The sequence below is a fragment of the Lissotriton helveticus genome, chromosome 5_1 (assembly GCF_964261635.1).
Source record: "Lissotriton helveticus chromosome 5_1, aLisHel1.1, whole genome shotgun sequence".
Classification (NCBI taxonomy): Eukaryota; Metazoa; Chordata; class Amphibia; order Caudata; family Salamandridae; genus Lissotriton; species Lissotriton helveticus.
The window spans coordinates 1861241094-1861255610 of NC_136065.1; positions in this window are offsets into that span (position 1 = coordinate 1861241094).

Below are 14517 nucleotides of genomic sequence, written 5' to 3' on the forward strand. Positions count from 1 at the left end.
GGTCCAGGGGTCCCAGGTCTATATCTTGCTTTGTGAGAATTAAAGTAACGAAGGAACCGTACTCGAAGCTCTGGACCATAAGAGCTTCAAAATCAAAAGTTTAGTTCCATATTTTTAGATAGATGATTTATTCGTGTGGCAAGGATGAATCCTTTTTGTTTTTATGTTGTGGTAGCAAAATCCGTTAACACAATCAATCATCTCTTAAGGAGCCCTTTTCACTCTTGTTGAAGATTAGCAAAACTTTAGTGAACAAGGAACAAGGAACAAGAACAGCCGACGTGTTTCATCCTATGTGGCGAATAGCACCAGGGCTTTCTCAAGGCTGTAACATAAATAGAGTACATTGTAAGAGATAATAAACAATAGAACAGTTGACCCCAAAGAGTGGAAACAGGGTGCCTAACGATTCAGTGAATTAAAAAATGTTGTTTTTTTAATTTCTCATTCTTAAAAATTCCAAAGAAAAGTTACAAAGATTAGAAAAATTCTTCAAAGGAGGTGTAAATACTTATCGTAGTGTAAAGCTACACATATATTGTTAAGAAAGTGAAAAGAGTGGTGACAGAACCAGTGAAAGGGATCCTCTTCCCATATGCTTGTTAAATAACAAGTATTTGTGAGATTACTGATTTATAATGATTTATAATGCTTCTGTACATTGGAGATAGTGCATTAGATCGTGTTTGTGCGCAAATGTAATAATCCCTTATTATTAAGACTGTTAGAAAGAAAAATGAAATATTTAGTAAAGGTTCAGAAGTCACCCGAGATACGGTATGCCAGAAAGAAGCAAAGGTAAAATCCTGAAAAGAAGTTATTTGATACCTAAACGAATTGATCACATCATTCTTTAACTTTTTTTCAAATCTTTTTCAATACAGAGTGTCACAGTATTGTTGTTCCTCATTTGATTCTGTGAAAATAAAGTATGGTTATAATTAGTTTAAGGTCTTGCAACTCTCTATCATAGTACATTTTAACCTTATTTACAGAAAACATAATTAAAAAATGACCATTGCTATTCAGAGACAATCGGTGACAGGTCTAAAGAAGGTGTAGTTATATCATTGTCCGAGAATTGGTTACTTGTAAAAGAAGGGTTAAATCAATCTGTAGTTTGAACGGTATTATGATTGACCCCTTCGGCATGAATGTCAATCGCCTATAACGTATTACCTCATTGGCTCATAATTAGGTCTTCTACGGGAAATGTATCATAACAAATATTACGTATTGGTAACGGAACAAAAGGACGGCAGCTCTTAATGGTGAAGGGCTATATCAAAGTGTTAAACAAATGTTCCCTATATCTTGGTGCACTCTTAAAGATTAAAATTCAGAAAGTTACCATCTAGCATCGATTTCACGATGATATTACACACACATAAGGCGGAAGAGGCACTTCTCTATCAGGGCATGAATCCCAGTTAAAGATATTTTAGGCTACACATCGTTGGAACAGAAGCTGTTCGGGAGACGGTGAATAAACCCTTTTCTCATGAACGATATTCCACCCTAGTAGGTGCTAGACTTACTTTTGATAAGGCAGAGGTAAGAATCCAGCGTAGTCCTCCGGATAATCCGGTATTCGGCAAGGGTCCCGTATTTTCACTTAAGAACGATGCCATATTAAGTAGTCTGTCTTGATGTTATGACTCGGAAGTAAACATCCTCTTCTTCCGCAATAATGTAACCTTTCGTAAAGATATAATAGTATATTTGTCAAATGGTACTGACAAAACGATTGTTAGGAACGAATGAACTTCCTTTTCCCGGAACTCCTAGTACAGCTCCTGTATGTATTGCGATTCGTGAGAAAATACTCCCGTATGAGCCTTTGATTGTCAGTCTCAGTCTTCGAAAAAGGACTAAAGTGACGGTAAAAAACCATGGTGGCCATGTTGGAGAGGCCATATTTACTAAAGAAAACTGCCATAGATCACAATCCATGACATTTATATTAGGGATCCTTTTATAAGCCAAAAAGAAAGGATCAGAAATGGCAGTCTCTATATAATGAAAAATCCATAAGGCCAGAAGAATTAGGAACATTTAGGAATTCGAATTAAAATTAACTAACCCTCTCAAAACTCATAATTTAAGAGGTGACTACTAATTGGATTTTTATTGAAGGGAAATAAAGATAAATATTAATGGTTCATCCGCCCCCTTTGATGTCGTAAGAAGGGGCGGCGGGAAGTTGTAAAGCAGTTTATTAAAGTTTGTTACGGTATATTATGGCCGAAATCTGACTGGTCCCTGATTGTATTAGATACATACTGATTATATATGTTCATACCACCCTTGTACTGGAGAGTGGAAGAGTAAGCACAAATTATTTAAGAACTTGATTTCCTGTCTATGCACTTGGTTCTAATTTTACTAAACAAATTCCAAAAACAAAGGTTCGTTACTAGAAAGGCCTAAGTACACCCTTCAGTGGACATTCAAAAACCCTCTACAAACCCATTTTTGCATCTTTGGAATTACATAACAGTTCATCAGGTTTTTTACATGAGTCTTCTTATTCCACAGAGAGTTTCTCAGCAAATGTATAGTCTTTTAAAGCTAGTGATGCCACTGGTATTCCTGGTTGAGACCCTTTTCCACAGTCTCCAAGCCTATAATCAAGGCACTCTCCTCTTTCCGTAGGCGTAGTTCCAGGTTCCCACCTCTTTTGTGCCGTTGCAATTTTTCTATCCCAACAAATGAAAACGTAAGTTGATGGCAGTGATTTTTCAAAAAGTGGTCTACCAAAGGTTGTCTTGTGTCCGTCTTATGGATATTCTGATAATGTTATTGGATACGGATTTTCAATGGCCGTGTTGTACTTCCAATGTAACTTTGTCCACACGGACAAGAGATGAGATAAATCACATTAGTGCTTTCACAGTTAATGAAATCATTGATTTTAAGGTTGTGACCATTGACTGAAACTTCTTTCGTTTTTGATTTGCCCAATATACAGATTGAACAATTGGAGCACGTGAAGAAACCACTTGGTTGCTGCAGAAAAGTGGTTGCTTTTTGTTTGGTTTCCAGGAAGGATGGACACAGAATATCTCTCAGATTTTTGCTTTGCTGAGTTGTAGTTTTTCATGTAAAGCGGAGAATATGGTTGGGTTATCTTTTAGAAGGTGCCAATGCTTGTTCAGGGTTTTAGGGATGTGGTAATGTCAGTTGTTATACGGAGTATTAAAACGAATCACTGCTTTATGTTCTCTGACTTGGTTGTTGTGTAGTAGTGATTGTCTTTCAGTGTCAGTAAATTGTTTTTGAGCTTTGTTGAGGACATGTTGTTTGTATCCCCATTGCCTGAGTTGTTGTGTTATTTTATCTGAGTGGATTTGATATTCTTCATTTGAGCTACAATTCATCCGGGCCCGTCGATATTCACCTGCGTCTGTCGTGTGCTGCTTCTGACAAATTAGGGGGTGATTTTGATGTCGGTCGGAAGGGCACCGAAACGTATTCGTGTTTCCCGAGTCCGATTCGTAGCCCTTGCTTCCGACCAAATTGTACACAGTACCGAATAACTGAGTACGAGGACTGCAACGTGTTCGCGCTGACCGAATCGGGCACGAACGGCATTTGTACAGAACGAGCCGTTCATAGCTGATTCGTACAGTCTATTGAACTCGTTTTCTGATCCAGCGAGTACGATGACCAATTCACACAGCATTTATGATTCGGTTTGCCTGGATCTAACAGGCAGCCGGAATTTATCTTTGGGGGCACGTAGCAGGCCCCCCTTCACCTGGAGCCCTCCGAATCAGTTCTCTGGGGGTACCAATGGGTCCCCCTTTTCCATGCATGCACAGTGTGGTGGGCACCACGAAGTGCCTGCCAAGGGGTGCAGGCTTTTCCCTAACCACCCATTTTTACTATGGGAGCCTATGTATGCGTTCGCTATGTAGGCTCCCATAGAGATCAATGGTAGTCCAAGCGAACGGAGTCAGTCACTATACGGATGCATCGTACTCACTCGTTAGGACTTCCGTGACCCGATTTTACGGAAAGGATCCTGGATACGATGCTTTCCGAACGAGATCGGAATCGACCCCTTAGTGTTGATTATTCCCACATTTCCATGCCACTCATTTCAACACCACACATTTCCAATCCACACCACATAATTTGACACCAAATGACATAATTCAAATCAACAACATAATTACACAACACATCACATACATCCAATCCACACATCAGAATTCCACATTATGCCGCAAAATTTGACAGCACACCACATAATTAAGCTCCACTAGATACCACTCCACAACACAAAATATCATTCGACATAAATACACTCCATAACACACAATCCTACTCCACATAATTCAAGTGCACTCAATACCACATAATTACTATCCACATAATTCCACTGCCCACCATGCCACAAAATTCCACTACACAAATCCACTCTACACCACACAATTCCACTCAACTCAATTCCACAACTAACAATTGCAAACCAACCTACATAACTCCACTATACACTCCATAACATATGGGTACAAGACATTGTCATTTACAGTGCCAATAGCTCTAACTCAAGCAAATGCGAAACCTGTTGCATTTCCAATTCTTGTTTATAGTGCTACTCATAGTTAACTAACACTCCTCTCTGTGATTGGCATGGTACACATTCTTTACAGCAGGTGCATTAACCCTGCACTCTACTTTATGATGAGCCAAAACTGCTACTACACATAATACTGAACTCTCAGTAGGAACCAGTAGGAACATTAACCACCAGAGTTATCTTGACATTTTTATTGTTGGCTGAAAACTGTCTGATGCCCAAAGAAGTTAATGCGCTTTTAAACCAAAAGTTTTTTTTAAACACTGCGCCCGCTCCACCATTGTCAACACCAGGTGCTGCTGTAACGGCCGCACCTCTCTGAAGCCAGTCCCGCTCCCAGCAATGGGATCAGCTCAAGCCTTTCCAGAAATGGGGTCAGAACTAACCTCTTAGCCATCATATGAGGATAAAGATCTATATAAATGGAGGGGAGTGATGCATCCCCCAAATTCCAGCAATCAAAACAAGTTAGCAGATTTCTTGTGGATGATTTAGAGAATAAACTTCTCCCCTGAGAACTTTTTTAAACTTTTAGGGTCAAATTTAATAAAAATGTTGCAGACCCTTATAGGGCATTCATGAAATATTCCAGGACTTTCATGGTGCACCAGGAAAGCAAGGTGTTACTTAGGAGTAGATCTAATTTTTTTCAAATGTCTCAAGTCAGAAATGACATCCACTATACCAAGGTCAGCATTTTTTCATGGGTGAACCCTTTTACCAAAGAGTACATACAGTATGGCAGTGCAAGAAATTCACCATGAATAATTCAGCCACAGTCATAGGTACCTCTAAAAATTCCCTCTGTTATACAAGGGTCAGGAATTTGCCATTGACACCCCTTATAAAAGGAGTACAGGAAATCTCATGACAAGAGTAACCTCAAATATCAGTTTCACATTTTGCTATGGATCTACCCCATATGCTAAGAATTATGTGCATCATGTCAGGGCCTTTGACCAGGTATGGTGGCATGTGTTATGTGTTCCTGCCACTGGGTATGCCTGGGCTAGCGGCCTTCTCAGTTAGACAGTTCAGGTCCCCACATCCAATGTTTGGTATCTTAATAGAAGCATGTCAAAGACAGCAGTTTGCGGTAGGCGACACCTCCCATCCATTTGCTATAAGTGGCCTTGTCCATGAGGCAAGAATAATCTCCAGTATGCCAGACCAGCAACACAATTGCACGCATAACACACATACACTCTCTCACACACACACATTCTTTCACACATATAGTCTCACTATAACTCTTATACTCTTTCGTACATTTGTACTCTGTCACACTCACACACACAGACTCACTGGCATTCACACTTCCATTAGTTAATCTCCTTTTACTGTGTTAGGAAAGCATGCCAGGCTGCTTCTGCTATACCTGCCTTGCCACATAGTGAAGATTAATAAAACATATTCTCTATATGCTATTTAAAAAAATATATATATTGCCTTGTCAATGTTTGTTACAAGTATGGTGTGAATGACAAGTGCACTGCCTTAAAATAACTGTACAGGGTTTATATTTGGTTTCAAGTGTGGATCAAGCAGTTACAGTATTAGAAAATAACTAATTCACATGCTAATGTAATATCACAGAATCCAACTGATTTCATGAAATGCTTGACTTCTTCAGCAACCATGGATTTTATCCACTTACACTTTGCATTTTTGGGTTTTTGAAACCCAACTTTCAATGTAAAAAAAAAAAAATACATGTCCCAGAATGAAGCATTGTGGTGAATGGAAAGCCAAGAATGGCTGAAGGTGTCACCTGATCCTCAATCCAGCACTATACCCCAGAGCCTCAGCCCTAGTCCCCCTCCTTGTGCCAACCCACATTCTCAATCCATTCTCCCCTCTTGCACCTGCCCCATTGTTGCAGATGAGTTAAGCAGGCCTCTAGCAATACGGAAAGAGCAGGCATTCTGTGGTTGCATTAGTAGAAATATGTGTATATTCATAAGAGTTGTGTACTTTTTATATTTACAGAGTAATAGGTGTGCTCATTTAAGTGCTGGGTGGATGGTGAATAGTGTGAGTGAGTGCTGCATGAGTGCTGTGAGTGTAGGGTGCTAAATGTGCCGATGTGAGTGTTGGGCGAGCTGCATGAATGCAGTCAGTTCAAATAACTTTATTCGATTCACAGGAATCATAAAAGTGGACCATACACATATAAAACAATTTAGAAAAAATGTATAAAAAATTGGGGTGAGTTCATGTCAAAGTCCTCAGTTTTAAAAACAATTTTTTGGGGGATAAAATACGAGATTCCAACAAGTTAAGTTTCCAGTAACAATTCATACCTTTTCCTAATTGACAGCAAAGTTCTAATGAAGTTAAGCACAGCATGAATGCAATGTGAGAGGTGGGCCCATTTGAGTGTCAGGTGTCAGGAGTGAGTGTAGAGTGGGAGGAGTGAGCGAAAGGAGTGAGTGCAGGGTGGTGTGAGCAGTGTAAATGCAGGGTGAGTGGTGTGCCTGTGTGTGATGCAGGGTGAACGGCGAGAGTGAAGGCTGATTTATGAGAGTGACTAGTGAGTACATGGTGAGAGGAGTTAGTGATATGTCCCTATGAGCTCTGGCAGACTAGTGTCCATGTGTGCAGGCAGGATGTACAGAGTGCCTATATGAATGCATGTTGAGAGGTTTTTGTGAATACAGTGTGAGAAGGGGAAAGGCGGGGTGGGCGTTGTGACTCCAGGATGAGTGCTCTGCTCATTTGCGTGGTGTGGGTACAGGGAGAGTGCGGTGCCCATGTGAATGAAGTGTATGGTGTGTGAATGACAGAAGTGCCTATGTGAGTGCACAGTGAGTGATGTGACAGTGTGATAGAAGGGTCAGAGGAGTGACTGTAGAGTGAGTGATGTGACATATGAGTTTGGGTGCGGATGAAAGTGCAGAGTGGGAAGAATTAATACAAGGTGAGTGATGTGCTTTTAAGTGGGGTAGCAGAGTGATCAGCGAGAGTTACAGGTGAATAAGTGTCACATGAGTGCAGGATGAGTAGTTTGGTCATGTAATCTCAGGCTGAAAAGTGTGAATGCACGGTGAGTGGTATGAGTGCAGTGTGATCCTTGTGAGTGCAGGGTGAGAAGTGTGTTCATGTGTCCTCAAGGTAAGTGGAGGGAGAACACGGAGTTCATGGTGAGGTTCATGAGTACAGTATGGTCGCTGTGAGTGGATGGTAAGCTGTGTGCTTGTGTGAACACAGGGTAAAAGGAGGGTGAATGGTGTAAGTGCAGGGTAACAGCCTGAGTTCAGTGTGTTCGCTGTGAGTATAGGGTGAGTAGTGAAAGTGAGAAGTGACTAGAGCGTTATCATAAATTATACTTTTATTTGATTTCATAAAAAAATCATAAAAGGGTGGAGAAACCACCATAGATAGAACATGCATAAAATATAAATTTTTGAATTTGAAGAATTGGGAAAAGACAGAAAAAATTGTCAAAAAGCGAAGAGGAATGGTTTAGAAAGTATTTTAAAACATGCAAGAGGGGTTTCGGGGCTGAATGATCTGAAACTACTTAAGTTGATTGGCAGATTCTATTTTGTCTGGTCTACAAGTCTTACTTGTTCCTTCCTGAACACTTCTGGAAGGTCCGTTTTGAGTGTTACTGCTAGGGCAGGGCAGATGCATATTAGATGCAGTAAGGACTCATCCCCTACCCCGCATAGGCGGCATTCCTTTGATTGCCATGAGTGTTTCCATTTCGGGGTTAGGTCCTTAGATGGATATAAATGTAAATGTAAATGTATTTGAGCTTGTAAAGCGCACTGCTACCCGTCCGTAGGTTTCCTGGCGCTGTATAACTCTGGGGAACCCGTCCTGGCTTTCCCTGTGGGATGGTCCCTGCTGGAAGTCCCCAAGGTGGAGCCAGGCATCCCCGGAGTTGATGGGGCCGTTGTGGAGATTAGGCAAGCTAATGCCCAGAGTTGCCGAGTGGAGCCCCTGATTAGAGTAAGCACCGAAGCGAAGAATTATCGAGTCCGCTGACCCAAGTCCACGACCTTGCCGCGTCGGGAATTGAACCCTGGTCCCGGCCGACTTCTGCTCCCGGATCTGCCGCCTCTAACCAGTGAAGTCGATATGACCCAAGCTGTAATAACGTGAAGTAGTGCTTTTTCTGGTGAGGAAAATGATCTAGCAAATAAGGTTGGGGTTGCAGCCTTTGGTATGTCTGTATCACGGTCCAGTCATGGCATTTTTTTGCTAGAGCTGTTTTGTCTAATAACAATGAGTACTGTTTTTTCGCTTTATTGACCACAGATTTAAAACCGAGGTAGGTAGGAGCAGTACCTCCTCTAGCTGCAACGCCGAGAGCGAAGCCTTCAGAACTTTGAAGATTGAGTTATTAAGCCTGGCTTGATTTTCAATCTCTACCCAACAGTGGTGAGCAAGTGTGTTGTCCTCTGCGTCCCTCATCCTCCATAGTACTTGACTAGTGTGCCTTGTCTGTCTGGGATCTGTTTTCTTAGGCCGTATTCTAGCCAAATTTGAGATTGCGGGATGTTACGGGGGATTGCAAACAATTTCTTGAAAAGAGTTGACTGTGCTACGTTCAGCCCTGTGGCATCTTTGCCATTCAAGATTTCTGTACCGTTTGAAATGGAGGGGAGGAATTTTGCTGCAATAACCTTAAGTAGATGGCCGGGAGAGCAGCCTGTGAGCTTCTTTTTTAAGATTTTAACGGCGAACAGCAGCTGTTTAGTTTTTATGCGACCTTGGTCCAGGTGTGTCTTGAAGTTGAGATTGCGTTCAATTTGGAAGTCTAGATATTTATACAAATTCACCTCGGTCAGAGTTCGCTTGCCCAAGGTCCAAGTAAGCTTATGGTATTTCACTGCTTAAAGATGTTTGACAAAGCGCATCACCTTCGTTTTTTGGTGATTGATGATTAATTGAACCAAGGTGCTATATGCTCCTAGTTTGGTGTTTAGTCTTTGCAAACCAACCGGTGTTTGCGCTAGGAGAACAATATCATCAGCATATTGAAGGCTGGGTATAGGAATGTTGCCAAGTTTTGGAGGGTCGGATTGGACCGACCGAAGGTGCTCATCCAGGTCAGTGATGTAAATGTTGAAAAGGCGCACACCCTTCTTTTTACCTGTTGAGAGTTGTGATCTTGTCAGTTATGCTGAGCCTGTCTCCTTTCCTGATCTGCACCCACGTCTGAGAATATAGGTTAATTATAGCCTCCAACAACTTGGCTGGATCCCCCCAGTTGTGTATTTTTGCCCATAGCGTGGCTCTCGAGACTTTGTCAAAGGCCGCATTAAGATCGATGAAGCATACATACAGTGGCCTTGATTTTCCGAGAGCTTGTTTGGCTAGGATGGTTACAGGAGAAATGTTCGTAAGAGGGCCCATCCCAGCCCTAAATCTGGTTTGTGTGCAAGTTATAAGATTTATTCGTGCCTCCCGGTCCTCTAAATCTGCCAGCAGGTTCGATGCGTATATTTTCGCCTCCACGTCGATTACCGTGATCAGTCTATAATTTGAGGGGTCAGAGTGTTGTAATTTGGCAACGATTAGGTTAGCATTAACTGAAGCCATCTTGCTTTTTGCGACTATCTTGTCCGTTTTGAGGAATCCATTGTGTATTTCTATCAGCCATTTTGTTTATGTGCTCGCCATGTGCTCTGTCCTACCTTCCTGTTAACTGCTCCTGAAATCTGCCTAGAGACGAGATATATTTAGCCTCTCCTGCTTCGCACATGCTCAGTTGAGCTTACAGCTGTCCCCAACTTGTAACTATCAGGATGTGTCCACCAGAATTAGCAACTGTTTAGCTCCTCTCACTTGTTGACTGTGCGTTTTCTGTATGACCTTATATGTAACCAGCATTTGTACTTGTACCGCCTTCATTTGAGCCCCTGTGTGGGTATAAAAGGACCAAGCTCCTTCCATTCAGTGTGCTACATCATACATTACCGAAGGGTGTTGTGTGAATGTAGTTTCATCTCATGAGGTTTAATAAACTCTGTATTTTCTATTCCAGTTTCTGTGCCAACTTCTTCCTATTGGTCTGAGGACTCCGTGCAGAGAAGGGTAAACCCCTTGCACTGGTAGGCCTTGCTGAGGCTCACCACCACAAGAGCGAGGACCCGACTTGTATATTGGGCTTAGAATACTTCCCCTCCAGGAGTTGGGGATTGTGTTGGAGGCTAAAACATCAGAGAAAAGAGGAGTCAGATGGTTCGCCCACAGTTGTGGATTTTGCCGGAACAACGCATTTGGAAGGCAGTTGGGCCCTGGGGCACCCCCGGATCTTAGGTTTTTTATTATTTAAAGGACTTGCTAATTAAGGATCCATGGGGAGAAGTCTGGTAAATAAGAGGTGGAATCGTATTTTACTAGATCTCTGGCAGCGGCTCCATTCCTAGTTGGAGAGCCACAGTCAGCAATACCTGCAGATGAAGTTTCGTTGTATAGTGATTCAATGGGAGCTCTCCATGTTTCCTCCATTACGTTCGAGTTGTGGTGTCGTTTCCTAAAATTGGTGAGCTGGTTAATGATTCTCCAAAAGAGCTAGGAGTCTCTTTGTTTGCAAGACTAATGGAGTTTCGCCCAGATGTATTCGTGAAATACTTTCTTGGCCACCTTGATGTCTCTCTTAAGGTCTTTTCTGGCATTTGAAATTAGAAGCAGGAGGTCTTGGGAAAAGGGTGCTCCCCAAGATCTTATTTGACGTAAATGTTTATTCAAATGTGGTTTTTGATTTCTGAGTCTTTTAGTAAACCATACTGCCTCTAAAGGTTTTCCTGCTTTACTGCCAGTTGCTGGATTGGAGCATTTTATATTTAGTTCTCTGATAAATAACTCCCAGGCCAGGATGCTTGATGATTCTGTTTTGGATTTTTCCAAAATGCTAATGCATATGCACATAAGGTTGCATATGTTGTCCTTTTTCCATGTGAGATGTTTAAGGTTGTGGCAGTTAAGTTGTTGTAGTGTTGCGTTGACAAGGATTGGATTTGCGACTTTTCTTAAGAGCATGAAGGATTGTGGTTGGTGGTCGCTCTCTACTCTGTCCAAAATTTGAAAGTTCGTAATGTAGGGAGCAAGGTTGTGATCCATGAGAGTGTAATCGATGGTTGAGTCTCACTTTTGAGTGACTCTTGTGAATGCTGCTGGGCAGTCTGTCGGACTTTGACAATTAAGCATATGCATTGAAAGGTCGTGCAGGTGAGCTGCGCATCTCTTGCCTAGGGTGTCACGTCGATTTGAGGCCCAAGCGTGTCCCCTAGTGCCTTTTGTCTCTTGCAATAGGTTCATATTGAAGTCCCCAGACAGGATGATATTAGCATCAGGGAAGGCAAGTATTAGTGTGGCGAGTGAGACTAGCAAAATGCTCAATACTTGCTAGTTTTTGTTTGAGCGCAGGATAGATGTAAGAGTTCATGATCAGCAGGCTGTTTGAGAGCAGGGCATCAAGTTTGACACATTGCAACCAGTAAAAATCAAGGTCTATAGCGGAGGCAAGACCGGAAATATCAGTTGAAATAAAAGTGGAGAGACCCCGTTTTGCTTTCCCTGGGAATACCAAACACCTAGAAATATTGTGATGGAATGCTGCCACTTAGCTCTTAAAGAGAATTTCTTTGAATACAACAACACCTTGTACCTCCAGAAACATGGGACCAGCATGGGGAGCAGCTTTGCTCCCAGCATAGCTGGTCTCTATGTCTACCACCTAGAGATGGCAAAAATACTGCACCCAAACAACCCATACCACATGCACATCAACACCTGAAAAGGTACTATGATGATATTTTGATCATTTTGGATGGAGATGAAACAACTGCTAACCAGTTCATCACTTGGCTCAATTACTAAGATGAGTTCCTGAACTTCACCAGCACTATCTCCAATGAACAATTGTTTTTTCTAGATCTGAACATTTTCCCGAAAGAAGCCAGACTAATGACAACAACTCATTTTAAGACAACATCCAAAAATTGTCTATTAATGTGCCAACGTTTCCATCTGAGGCATCTGAAGAACAACCTCCCTTACGGACAATTTTTACGTCTAAGACGTAAGTGTACAGCTATTGCAAATTTTAAATCTCAATTAAGTATGGGCGTAAAATCCGTTCTGCTTGCGGAATTTGCGGATTTTCGGCAAATTTGCGATCCGCGAATTCTCGCGGATTTGCCAAAAATTAGCAAATTTGCACGCAGCGGATTTTTTTGCTTGGTCGCGCTTGACAAATACAATATTGCGGCGCGCGGCGTTCACTTACCGTCATTCAGCGTTTGAAGAGTTGTTTTTCTCCATGTTTGCGTGTGCTGCGCCATTTTGGATCTTGCTGCAAGATCCCGCAGGAGTTTGTCGACCCCGATTAAGTCATTGCGGCCCACCACCTTGCACAGCGAGAGTTTGTCAACGCGAGTACGTCATAAAGGCCCGTGATCACACATCGCAGGAGTAAACAATTGCAAACACGTAGATGCGGCGGGCAGCAACAATTTCGCGCTTGCTAAATTGCAAAATTTGCAATTCTGCACAAGAAATCCACCAGCAGGCAGCATAAACCTTCTGAAAATGATGATTTTTATCAGAATAACTCCTCAGGTTGACATTTGCCTGCACTTTTTTTGCAAGGAGTCCATTTTGGGGGGGGGGAGGAAGGAAGTGCCCCACGGTCTCCAATTTCCTGTTCCTGTCCAGCAGGCTCCTCCCAGTGCTTTGTTCATGTCCTGGTCACTTTGATTTGGATCTTGACCTGGAAGGATTACTTTTTGTGGATGCTGCTGGATATTTGGATTTGAGGCCTGTTTGACTTTCTTTGGACACCTTTTGGATTAGAAATTTCACAAGTAAGTTGATGTTGTTTGTTTGGGGCATTTCAGTTGCTGCAACTACAATTTTGGAACTTTTTCAGAACATTAAATAAAATATATTGTGGGTAGCCACAGTATCCAGTAGGACCAGGGTTAGTTATGGGTGCATGATACAACTGTTTTGTTGAATTTCAACATCATTTAGGGCATGGATGGCATTGGATTGTGGTGATTTTTGTGTGTTTTACGATTTTTTGGCTGTTGTTGGGGCCTTTTGCCCAGGGGTACTCAGTGGTGCATGTACTGAGTCTTTCTGTGGGGTCTCTTTAATGTAAACATCATGGAGGGCATGGATGGCATTGGATTGTGGTGATTTGTGTGTGTTTTTCGACTTTTTGGGTGGTGTTGGGGCCTGTCCATGTGGGTGGGGGCCATTTTGAGGCCTGGTCCAGGCAGGGCCTGGCCATGTGGGTGGGGGTCTAGGGGCCATTTTGAAGCCAGGCAGTGTGCTTTGTTGTGCCATAGGCCTGCACCCAGTCTGCCATGCTTTCATCCATTATGCCCAGGGGTACTCTGTCAGTGGTGCATTTTATTGGTCTTTCCATTTTGGGGGGTGGGTATAATAAAAATGCTTACTTGAAAACTATTCATTGAAGCGCTACATATGCAACATTTATTTAACTGATGTTCCTCTGGCTTCGTTTGCTTTTAGGTGCAGAAAGACGAATCATCAGCCTCATCGTTCCTCATCAGTGCCAGGAAGAAGTCCTGCTGCGGTGTGTGCAGCACAACGTCACGTGTGGCCACAGACACCTCTGCAACTTGTGCAACTGCGGCCTGCTGTTCTGACATCTGAAGAAGATGGCCCCAAAAAAAGTTGCCCGTAGCTCCTCTAGCAAGAAAGTTGCCAGTAAGGAGCAGAAGAAGCAAGTGGCGCCGCTTACCAAGGAGACTGGTGTGCCGACCGCCGCATTTTTTTGGGAAAAAAAAGTACGCCTGCAGCAGCAGCAGGGTCTTCTGGGGACCAAGCTGGGAGCATCACCTCCGCTCCATTGGGCTCAGTGCCACCACCACCACCACGCCAACTTAGGTCCAAGCCCTTGAGTGCTGCAGAGGCAGCCAGTATAGTTGTTCAATCACCAT